Source organism: Charadrius vociferus, unplaced genomic scaffold (genome assembly GCF_000708025.1).
Source record: "Charadrius vociferus isolate BGI_N301 unplaced genomic scaffold, ASM70802v2 scaffold341, whole genome shotgun sequence".
NCBI lineage: Eukaryota > Metazoa > Chordata > Aves > Charadriiformes > Charadriidae > Charadrius > Charadrius vociferus.
The window spans coordinates 3,837,799-3,850,764 of record NW_009646847.1 but is presented as its reverse complement, the minus strand read 5'-3'; positions in this window follow the sequence as shown (position 1 = coordinate 3,850,764).

Sequence of the window (12,966 nt, the reverse complement as noted above, 5' to 3'; positions counted from 1 at the left end):
TTGACAGGAAAAGGCAATGCTGAAGGTAGAATGTTTGTGAGCAGGAGCAATGCTGGAGGGCAACCGGGCTTATTACTCACTTCTCCATCTGGAAACAGCATATTTATTGTTATGAGACCTTACCTCCACCAGGGCATCTTATTTCTGATATTATCAATATACTCAGTGTAAGCCAGCTGCTCACTTAATTGTCAGCATGCCAAATCCATGTACTGTAATTTTATTGACTGAGCAAGATCAGCTTTGATTAATTGTTATCATTTCTGGTTTTAGCTAATAGAACTGAATGAATTAAAGGCCCCAAGCTTTCAGATATTTTTTTCCTCCTGTATGAAAAGCCAAACTGTTTTAACGCTTAATAAGGTAGCAAACACTTAGCAACACATACTGTGTTCCCATATGCAGGTCAAAAAAAGCTCTACTTCACTGTTCAGTGAATGTAGTTAGGAAGCCAGTCTGCAAACATTGCTACATAAATTCTATGCTTTTCCTGTACAGGAACTAAATCATCTCACAAAGTCAAGTTGTCTGGAATATGAAAATAAAAAAAACAGATCTGTCCACAAATCTGAGCTGCATTTTTATATAGGTTATGCAAGATGAAAGAGTAAAGCTGACTCTCTTAAAAGGATGTATTTTAAAAAGTCTGTCCACAATACCTGAACTCCCTTGAAATTATACCTACTGAGGTGATGCTAACCTATTCACCTAAAAATAAAAGTTTTCACAGCAAATCACATATCATAACACCAGAATCAAAAGGACATGTTTCTTAGTGAACTATATGAGCATAACTCACTCAGGATGCCACCTTAAGCATCTGCTGCTATCAACAGCCAGAAATAGCCATATAGTTTCTAAAGAGCATTTTAAAATAGAATTGAAGTTGTTACTTTGTCTGGGTTTGGGGGTTTTTTGTTTGTTTTTTTTGTTTTTTTGTTTTTTTTGTTTTTTTTTTTTTTTAAGTGCACACACACATATAACAGGATTTAAAAATCTGCATCATCCTCTTTTGTCCTCAGGCTTTTTACTCTTTAATTTCTTATTTCCCCCATCCAGTGGTTTGGCAGCAGAGTGCTTTATCTTTGTTAAAAGACAGACTACATTCCTACAATTAGCAATACTACAGAAAAAGTTTCTGTCTAATCTGTACCTTAAATAATTACGTTTTTCCTTTCAGCTAGTAATCAGAAGCCCCAGGATTATTGTCAAGTGTGTGTTTCTTGGATACCAGGCAAAGTCTTCCTCTGTCTTTCATTTAATTCCTTAGTTTCATTTTCTGAGTTAAATTCAAGGCTCCACAATATATTTATTCACGGTTTATACAATTGCAAAATGTAATAAGTTGTCTTCATCAACTCTTATCAATGAGACCATTAGGAAAACAGAAAATTTTATTTTGGGTGTTCAAGATCAAAATTATTTTCTGATTAACTATTCCATATAAAAATTACTAAGTAACATGAAAGAGAGCTAGGAGATACAGGCCTCTTCATAAAGTTATTTCTTGCTCCCTAGAAGATAACCTCCACATTTCTTAAAGGAGTGAGTTTTTCCTCCTGTTTCCTCAGTGATGGAACAGGAAGTGAAGAAATCCCTTAACACACAAAGCTGTGTCCTCTACTAACAGACAACATAGGGCGTTACAAGTCCTAGCTATGTTCATGAGATACTCAGAAGACTGTTACACTTGGCATTGAATGAAACAGAGAAGTAGCTTTGACTGCTACTCTCCATGAGACAGCACTTACCTAAACTTTCCTTTTACTGCAAGATGTATGGAAAAGAAGTCAGCCTTCAATTTCAATTTCTCTGCCAAATACAAATCTTTTTTCCTCCTTTTCAGCTGCTACCTATAGGTTTCAAATTGGGGTTTTTTGGTTTTTTTTGAAAGCATGACCTTATTCTTCTCACTTATTTCTTTTAACAGCTCCAAAGTGGAAGCATTGGGTCATATTCAAACATGTTTCCTGCATAGTACAATATAACCAACTGCCAGAGCTGTCTGACCCAGCCATACAGAGCAGATTTTGCTCAAACCGATACTTTATTGAATCCACAGAAGTCCCACTAACCTCACTATAATTACCAAAATTATTTGCAATTTAATTTACTGTCAGTTTAGTAGATTGTGTTCCTAAGCATTTCTTTTCAAGCTGCTATGGAAACAATTCAACATCCTGACATTTGTCATAACTGACAGACAATTTCAGATGAGTAGTTTTCATGAAAACTGCTTAGTTTGACAAAGTGAAGGTTTTTTGGGGGTCTGGGTTTTGTTTTGTTTTGTTTGGTGGTTGTTTTTTTGTTTGTGGTTTTGGGGTGTTTTTTTTGTTGTTGTTTGGGTTTTTTTTTTTTTTTAAGAAAATTTTCAAGCAGGGGCACGTACCAGGGGGGAGTGAAATGATTTCCCAAGCAAGAGCTCCCTCTCGCGGCAGGAGAAGCGGCCCGGGGACACCGGAACAGAGACCGGGGCCACCTCACCGCACACACCGGCTGAATCCGCCTCCTTTACCTACTGCCATTCTCTCTCGGTCAGTTACAAGAACAGACACAGAGGAAAAATAATTCCTTTAATGAAAGGAGATAAGAATTAAGAGGGACAAAATAGTAACCAGAAGATAAGGAAGTTCATAACCTTAAGGCAACTGAATTCAACTCCGAGAAGGTCAACAGCATCCCAAATTATCACAACACATACAGTATTTAAAAGAAAAAAAAAAATACAACCACCAAACACCCAAATCAACAACAACAAAAAAACCACTTAGATTTGGAAGAGCACCACACTTTAAAGTGCCAAACTTTAAATACCAAGTTTTTCTCCCCTTTGTTTCAAGATTTGCTTATAAAAATGAGAAAGAAACATGAATGTTCTTTGAGCTTTATTCAGTAATGAAGTATGCCTGTTTCATCTCACTTTCTGGGAAGAGCTTTGGCCTTGAGAGCAGTCTACCTTTCTCAAGCCTCAGGCTTCTAGCAGACAAGAGGTATTTTGTGAATGACCCCCATTTCCAGTACAACAGGGCTCAAACAAAAAAAATCTAGCTGCAGGTACTTGCCTAGGGACAGCTATGCTAGAGGAAACTGAGCTAGGATGTTGATGGGTTGTGATGGGATCTACTTGCAGAGATAAACAAAGTGGCCTTAAGCATTTGTACACTTTCTCTTCCTATTTTCTTCATAAGGATCAGATGCAAGATTCCCTTATTCCTTACAGACATGAGATAAGGAAGGAAAAAAGAAAGAAGTCTCCAATACCTTGCTGATATGCTGACTTGCACGTCCAACATAATACAGATTATTTAAGTGACATTTTAAAGCTAGGATAATTGCACAAACAAAAAAGCCAGACTCCCTAGGCACTCCCCTTTTGCTTGGACTCCTCCCCTTTCCCGTTTCATTTGCAATTCACATTTCAGCTGAAGACACTGCAGTTATCTCCTGAAAGGGATCACTACTGTGCTCTATTAAAGAACTAACCAAAACGCATAATTGGGGCAAGTTCTTTAGAGCAGCAGCTTAATACCACAAATAGTCTTAGATGAGAATGAGGGAAGCTAGCCTTTCCTTCAGGGAAAGTTTGATTAGATGATCTTAAATCTCTCAATCTTCTACGTGAACCACGTAACCAAATCGTCAGAGCCATCTTTGAGGACCATTAAGTCTGAAAATCTCAAGTATTAACTGTTTGTCACAAACCATTTCATTTTTCAGTTGGGCATTTCCCCCCCCCACACTTCGATTACAAAAATGGTCATTAAATAACACAGGAAGAGACTATTTCCTCACCTCTCTCCCTTCCCAAACCTCTTATAAGAAGTCAGAAATGAGTTATTATTCACGTGGAGTATGATGACAAGTTACAGTTATTTTTCCACACTCTCCCAGAGTACAAAGGTAATAGATACACAAATAAACAACTTGTGCTTTTCATACTGAGAGGATGTGCAAGACAATTCTAATATTTCTCTCCACTAAGTCACATATTTTTCCTAAAGGCTAAAGAGTTTGTTAGTAACGGAAAGGCAGATATCTCATACTTTCAGATACTCTGTTCACATTATCAATTCAGTGACAGATAAAAAACTATTCCCATTTTAACTTGTTATTCAAACATGTTTCAAATTGGCAATCTTAGACAGACATTTGGTAAAGCTCCAGACTTCCACTTCTGTTGAAATCAACAGTAAAATTGAGATCAACTGCAGCAAGACTGAAGCTAAAGTTATAAAGTAACCTTTAGAACTAAAACAAATAATGTCATAGATATTGGTAGATGGTTAAAAAAAAGAACCCAACTTATAAAAATCTATATATGAGGATAGACTTGCCCTTTCGTGCACAGCTTTGAAATAGCCCTCCTAAATTAGTCAAGAAATACTGCCCCAGCTTGTAAAATTGTTTTGGAAAGTTCCAAATGTGATAATCCTCTGCATTTATCTAAACATGAAGATCTATCTTGCACATAAAAGTTTTATCGGATGATCTCTCTCCAAAACCAACAAATAACTCTAGATAACAAAATTTTGACTGTATAAATGAAGAAAGGAAATGCAGATACTTTGTAACTTAAGGTGAAGCATTATTCCCTGTTATTTGTCTTGGAGGCATTGCGCTCTTGGGAATAACTGTAGTGAAATATTTCATGTAAACTATTTTATCTGAGAGACAATATAACTGGACAGAGCATGTGCAATGGAAAATATTTATTAAAAGCTGATATCCAACAGTTTCTAATGAATTCCTGAACACCAACTACAAAAGTGTTGATCTAGCAATAATGTGACTTTTGGCTATAATAAGATTAATTACAAATGTAAGCTCAAAGCATAGAGGAAATGGTCAGTCATAAGCCATTGTCTAGATGGAATTCAGTAAAAGCTTTGAGGAACATGCTCAAGGACAAGATTCTGTCAAAAGCTGGACTGGTTTGTTTTAAGAATGTCCTAGTTTGAGGTAAGACAGAACCTGTTTTCTGTTCAGTAATTTTACTTCACAGCTAATCCTCTCCTAACTGAACTCTCTGAAATTAACAGCATATTGTCCCGGCACTGCTCACTCCCAGAGTAATAAGACCTGATTGTTTCTAAGTTGTGCCAAGGAATGTCATAACTTAGAGCAGAGAGGCTCTAGCTTATACTTATTGCTGTAACACCCAAGGGCAGCTAACTTTGTTATTTGCCCCGTTGGAGGGTTGGAAGCAGAAAAGCATAGAGGGGTCACACCTGCGGGGAGAAGCAGACAGGACAGGTGACCCAAAACTGACCAACAGGATATTGCATCCCATCTGCACCGTGCTCAGTATAAAAGCTGAGCGATCAAAAGGTCAGCCCTCTTTCTTCAATGGCCAGCACCTGAGGAGGACTCTGTCTGTTCATCTGCCTTTGATCCCAATCCCCGCATTCCTGACTCCAGATCTGGAATCCAGTTCCCATCTGTCACTGAGTCCAGTCTGGGACTTTCCCAGTGTCTGCCAGTGACATGACTGTTATCCTGGGAGCTTGATACAGTTTTGTATATATTTTTGTTATTTTATTTTTATTATTAAAATAATATTTCATTAAAGTAGTTTAGTTTCTTCTAAACTGATAAGTCTCTGTCTGTCTCTCTCCTCCCCCCCTTCCTCTCCCCGAAGGGAGATGCTCTCCCTTCTCTGATGGGAGTGAGGTCAGAGAGCATATGTCATTCATTTCAGTGGCCAGTCCGGCCCAATTCACAATGGATTTATCAGCTCCCAATATGGGGCATGAGCAGGGCTCAACCAGGGCTCTGATAGATTGCCTGAGTAGTTAGAAATCCAGTTTGCTCAGAAAATTAAAACAGACAGCTCACATCACCACAACAAAGAAGCCACTGACTGATAGATTGTTGGTACACTAGTGAACAGTTGTGTTTTCTTCTATAGAATAAATAAGCTATTGCGCGAGTAGCTGATTGCGTGAGTAGCTGATTGCTTCTACAGAATACGTCTGTTGCATTTTACATATGTCCAAGCCTCAAAATATTATAAAGAGTTAGTTATCTGCACCATTGTCACCTCCTTTCTTCTAAAAGGGTATACAGTCTTGTAGATGGACACATTCAGAGGCAGTTTATTACCTTAAGATTCCTCCCCCCCATCATTTTTTGGCTAAAGCTTTCTTAGAACTGTTTATCTTCATCCCCCAATTCCTATTCTCCCTTGCTTCCCCCACCCATGTAAGTATTTCCTTCTCCAGCATATCTACACACACTCACTCTCTTTCCTTCAAAACCCACGTAATAGCATAAGGTAGATCTGGCAATATAAAGAAGGCTTCTGTACACTATCACAAGTTCTGCAAGTCAGAAGCCAGTCATTATTTGTCTGTATTTTAACTGCATCTGGAAAGAATTAAATCCCATATGACTGCTTAGGGATTATCTAAGGATGATTCTCAGAAATAAGTCTTCTTTTGTAAGCAAACATTAAACAACCACTGTTTGTCCCCAGTTACCTTCTGCAATGGTTTCTTTCAGCCTCGCTTAAAAACTTTTGTACAGTCTGTTCAGCACTACCTAGCTACAACTCTTCACAGTTGTTACCCTCTCACCCTACAATTTGAGGCCCTAGTATATTTTGTAACAGTTGCATCATAGTTCAGGAAAAATGTAAATAGATACTGAGGTATAACAGCAGCATCTTCACATTTATGTGACAAGAAAATGTCCTTGTTACTTTCCTTTGAAATGAAGCCATTTGTTGAGAATAGGCCTTCAATTAAAGAATAGACACAAAGTAGTAAAAGAGTACTTTTCTTCACAGAGAAAGTTTGCATGTATTACAAAAAACAAGACCTAATATGACAGGTTATTAAAAGCATATAGTTCAGGAACATAAGCTTCAGTTGCACCCAAATTTTAAACATGAAGATGTAACACCTGTGTAAATCTGTCTTTGTATACAGAGACTGTGGTTTTTCATGTGGTTTACAAAACATAGCCTTTATCTTAAGGATGCCTTTAGTTTCCGATCCACACAGTTAGGGGCAAAAGTCTGCACAACCAGCAGGGCTTCTGAGTAATGCGCATAAAGAGTTATCAGAGTACAAGTGAAATTGAATTGTTAGTAAAATTAAAACATCAGATACTTACAGCTCAGGTACTCATTTTGTATTGAATACTACTGGACTTGCTGCACACTGAAAAAAAGAAAATTCTTATATAAAAACAGTGAACATAAGCATAACTCAGTTACATTAAAAAAACATGGTAACTAAAAAGAACAACAGTTGGCAAGGCCACTTCACACCATGTCAAGGGCCCTACTCACATGTCAGCTGTTGCATGCACTACACATCCCAATAAACTGAAATACTTTTTCCAAAGACAAACCTTATTAAGAACATTTTGTCAAGTGTGATTCCAGTAACACCAAGATCTTTACATTAGTAAAAGAAGGAAGCTGGACCACATTCAGGAATTTAAATAATAGAGAGACCACAACAGGCTGGCTGATTTTTTTTTCAGCATTGATTTTGACAATTTTTCCTTTTCCTCCAAAACTGCATTTGAGCAAAGCCAATTTGGTTTAGGGGTTTTTGTTTGTGGGTTTTTCCTTAAATGAAAATGTTGGGTTTTAAATTCTTTTGTCAAAAATTAAGTGCATATCTGAGTTGTGAATACATTTTTGTACTATTCACTCCTTGCTCTCTTTACCAGTTAACCATGTGGCATGTTTCTGTCATTGGAAAACCTAAACTTGAAAAAGGTTCCCACAGGCAAAACCAGAAAACTTCCCACAAATGTTCTTAAGTCTTAAATTAATATCTTAAAAAGAAGTGGTTGTTTACAAATTTTTCTTAATACCTTTTAGATTCAAAGCTCAAAATTTAATTCCTTATCCAAACTAATTTTCACAACACTTTTGTGTACTATCAACATTCATATAACATATATGTATCAGGCTCCTATTGCGATAAGCTCTGCAGTTCATAAAAATCCCCAGCAGTTTTAGCGCATGAGGAACAGCAGACAAGAAAATCCAAACAAATACACAGGATAATGAAATTGTCAAATAGCAACATACATATAAATACATAAATAACAATCTTTTTGAGCTTTCTCCTGAGCTTTGAGGAAAAAAAAAAAAAAAGAAAAAAAGGATTTCCATCCTGCTAAAGACCATTACAAAATCAGCCTGATAATCTTAGCACTTCATCATAAATTTAGCTCAGAAACTGTATGCCAAACTAGTGTTGAAACTTTCAGTTTATCTTGGTCTAGCTCACAGAGGAAGGTATCCGATGAAGAGTTTATTGTGAAGAGGAGAAAAAAAAAGTTGATGAGTTTTCTTATTACATTTTTCTGATCCCCTTTCAATCTTCAAAAAAGTCTATACATAACACTAAACACCATTTGTTCTTCACACAGAAATCTCTTTCAGTGAGGAGGAAATGAAGCAACCCACTTTCCCCTCACTCATGTTGCTAACATGGGATCTGCTGGGAGCACTAATCTTTCACAACAGCCTGTATGCAGGCAAAAAGTCAGATAATTTATGTGTAACAAAAAAAAAAAAACCAAAAAACTGAAAACCAAACACAAGAAAACCACACCCAAAAAAAGCCCCCAAAACCTAAGTCAAAACTCAAAATACTCCACTTGTAAGAAAAAAGATTTGTCACACACCCTTCAGATGGAAAAAAAAAAAAAAAAATCTAGTAGAGCCCAAGTGCCTGGATAACTTGGCATTTAAAAGTGTGGAATTCCCAAGTTGTTCTTCATGCTAATTCAGAAGGAAAAATCCGTTAAGCTATCTTGCTCTCCCTTCCCTTCCCCCTTAACAGATTCCTCTAGTACAGTCTTCTGAACTTGTTATGACACTACCTGCCAATGTTCCCCTCTTTGCTGATGTCTACTTTCATTTTGTAATGAAAAAATGCATTGCATTTAAATGTTTATACATAAAAAAGGAAAAAGTCCTAAGTTAAAAATAAGTATTTAATATTCTGATTTTCTATCAGTTATTCAGCCATGCTCAATTAGGGTTGCAGGCAAATGACAGACCACTGACTAGCTTTTGGCATGAGATTCAGTTAACCAAACAAGATGTGGAAAACTACTGATACAACATAACAAAAATATCACTCTGAATTAAAAATAACACTATGAGACACTGACAAAAGTTACAGAAAGTGCTGTGAGGGTGGCTGGATCCCATAGGTGCTTAAGGGTGAGTGGTAGGAGAAATTGCCAGACATCAGAGATAATTGGAATGGACTACTAGGGACCTTTTAGGGAGTAAAGTCACTCAAGGCCAACAGCACCTAGGTAACCGTATCAGTAATACCATATAAGGCTAAGATTATCTAAGTAACAGGATCTAAGTAATCCAATATGAGTACAGATGTAGTAAAACTGGGACCAATTGGGAATAAGTAATTAGGGGTGGGTTGTTTATTTGGGAGGAGACTGGAATGGCAAAACAGACATGTAAGGACACCAAAAACAAGGGCCAGGAAAGGGCAAAAGGAATGAGGTATGCAACTGTCATTACTGGTGCGGCACAGAGGTACCTGTCAGGCAGCCCTGTGTTTCATCATTGCAGCTGGGGCAGGACAATACACCAAACCAGTTGTTCTGTTCATATCACAAAACTCAAGCCTGCTTCCCTGGTCAGGAGAATTGGGGTAGGGGCAGGCAGGGTGCTCTTCCTGACCAGCAAGGGAACAGCTAGCTGGCACAAAAGTCCTAGTTGTTGGGCCTTCTATACCTGCCAGCACAGGCAGCTGCCCACTCTCTAACACGCTCTTCAGTTAGTAAGTCTTAAAATTCTCTACAAATTTCAGGTTCTTTCTTTGTTCTTTACTGCCTTGCTTTCTTTCCTTAGTTGAAAAGTTCTAGAAAGCAGACAGTGTGCACAATACAACAGCTGCCTTATCTGATGAAAATTGATACCAAAAAGGTTCAAAACAATGGCCATATAGGCTCAGTAATTTTTTTTTTTTTTTTTTTTTTTTTTTACAGTGTAACTTCAGGAGTATTTAAACAAAACACTTCTTTAATATAAATTTGATTGTATAGTATTAGATTTAAGCAGGAGTCAGCAACGCCTGCTCATACTCTCGTGTCAAGACCATGTTAAACACCTAAAATAACTTGATAAATAAACTTGAAGGGGCTGTGTTTTACTTTTGCAGTGACATTCTCTAGCAATAAACATAACCAATGCTTATTTGATTTCTAAGGAAGCATTGTAAAATGCTTCATCTTAAAAAAGAAATTCAAATTTGTTTCATATAAAGAATGCAAAAAGAGATCTGAAACAAGAACTGAATTTGAATGATCCTTTTCAGTGCCTGTGCAAGGCCAAGACAATACCTCAAAGAGCTGAGATTTGTACAGTCTATTTAAAAAACAAACGAACTTCATATAGCAACAGCTTTTCATCACATTGTGTGATAATAACAACATTAGAAACTAAATGAAAAAGCTCTTATCTGGAGGAGGAGGAAAAATAATAAAAAAAAGGAAAAACGCATACAAAGTAAACACAGACAATGTACAAGTATTAACCAAAAAAGTGCAAGAGGACACAACATTTCAGTTGCGTGCCTAACATGTTCTGCCTGTACAACTCAAGTCGATGGTAAAAGCAGTATGCAGGAAAAGGAAACTCTACCTTGCTATTCACCTGCATTTTAATTTAATGAAAAGGTAATCAAAGCTTGTGATTCTTTAGCTCCACTTCAATATAAAATGTAAAGTTTCATTCCAGAGGAGTTTTCTATCACTATAAGCATTATTTGCTTATACAAGACATAAACCAGGCCTATAGTAACAAGGATGTTTTGGCACAGGAGAAGAAAGTATACAAACACTGCTTCTGAAACGTCTCCTTAGCTTGGGCTCAAGCTGATACACCAAGTTCACCTACCATTCCTACTAGCCATCAATCTGCTGGCTCACATTCTGGCTTGAGGTGCAAACAAGCTACTCAGCTCAGAGGACAGGTAAGTCTGGGCTGAATCATACTTTTAGTGAACTTCATCCCTACTGACAAAGATATGAATGACATCCCACTGGTTTGAGCTAGCTCATATTCTCAGGTCTTTAGATTTATTTTTTTTTTAAATGCAAAACCACATAAGTGATATCCTATGGTACTTTCAATACTGCTTATACCAGTCTTGCTGACTTTGCTTAACTCCTAAAACTATAAGTCTGACTTGTAGGGCAATGAAGTATTCTTCTGCATAATCCTAACTTTTCTTCCTACCTGACTACCCACCCAAAAGAAAAACCTGTATGGAAAAAAAAAAAAAATCTTCCCCAGAACCATATCAATCTGTAAGCAAGCACAATCCAAAATAGTCAAGCCAGGTATGCATGCCAGACAGTTTGAAGAATAGCTGAATTCAGCCTTTGCAAAATAAAATAAAAAATGAAGCCAAGTTGTGCAAAACACAGATAAACCAAGCTGTGAAGCCTCCTTGGCTTTAGCCACATACGTTAAACCATGCAATCACCAAAGGCTGTTCACAGAGCCTCCAAGAATACCAAAGAAACATACCTATCCTGATGAGTTTTTTTTTTTCTTCTTTCTGCACATCTCTGAACCAGACTAATAATTATAGTCCATGGGACTGTCTTTCCAATAGCTGTTCTCTGCCCTGACACTGGTTTTCTCCCTCTAAAACTAGTCTCCATTTTCCTTTGAAGCTCTTAACTGCTGCCACACCTGCAACACCAGAGGCAGATATTACCATTGTCTACTGAATCAAATTATACCAGACTAAATAAACACAACAGTGGAATTTAGGGCCAAATAAACACCGATCTAAGAAGGAGCAGAGAAGTCACCAGCACACTGCATTTCTCAACACAGCCATTGCAGCCACAAGCTGTGTCAAGGAACTAAAGATGAAGAGTTCCCCTACAACAGTGAGGGAAGAAGCCTTGGAGCACTCAGATCTGCTCCCCTCAGGCAAAGGGCCTGTTCAAATTTCTGTCCCACAAATCCATGAATCACTTCAAAGGCCTTTTCTGCTCTCTCTCATATGCCAGGTAAATAATCTCTTCCCAGCAGACTCTCCTCAAAGCTCAACCTTGCTTACCTTTTCCTCAGGGAGCACTGTCTCTGAGGCATACCATGATCCACGGTTACCCATGCAGAAGCCAAGAAACTATTTTTTGGTTTTCTGCCCTTATAGACATGCAATCCCATCTTCCTCAGCCAGGCACCTGCCACAGGTTTTAGAGCCTTCCAGCAGCCCCTGCCTAACAAGGGGCTAATGACCAAGAGACCACACCTGAGGAAAGGCTCAGTAGCTGCTCTCCTGGCCAGGCTTTAAGAGACAAACCTCTAATTAAACACAACTGGGCTTTTTATTTGCCTGCCCGTCTAGTTAGGTCCTCAGGGCCCCTGTGTCACTCAAGTACACTTCGTTCTTGTGAGTCACTTTAGGCTTAGCATAGCAACCAGGGCTTTTTTTAAGATCTTAAGAAGTGGAGCAAAACATAAAAACAGAGCAGATGGGTACCAATGCTATTTATAACTACTGAAACCTTAGCAATACATCCCTAAAGAAAAATACATCAGTGCTTGAGGTTAGGCAGCAGGTTGGTGCACGGCTGCCCCTTGCCTCATAAACTCCAGCCACGTACTTCAGGAGCCAGGAGAAATCGCACCCGGTGGGGGCCTCCGGGGAAGCGCACACAGGACCCGGCACTTCAGGCCCCGAAACGACAGAGGGGAAAACTGACGGTGCTGCCGTCGTACGCAGCGCTCCTCCCTGCGCAGGGATGACCAGAGGCTGGGGAGGAATTCCTGCAGCTCCTTCTGCCCATAGATGGCACAGCAAGCAGTCTGCAAGAGAGAACCAGGAGAAAGCATCATAGAGAAGCCAGTACAGCGAGGACACAGAGCAGGGACACTGCCCATCTTGGCAGGCTCATGCTGAACTGCACAAATCACTCAAAGGAGAGAAAAAGAGGAAAGAG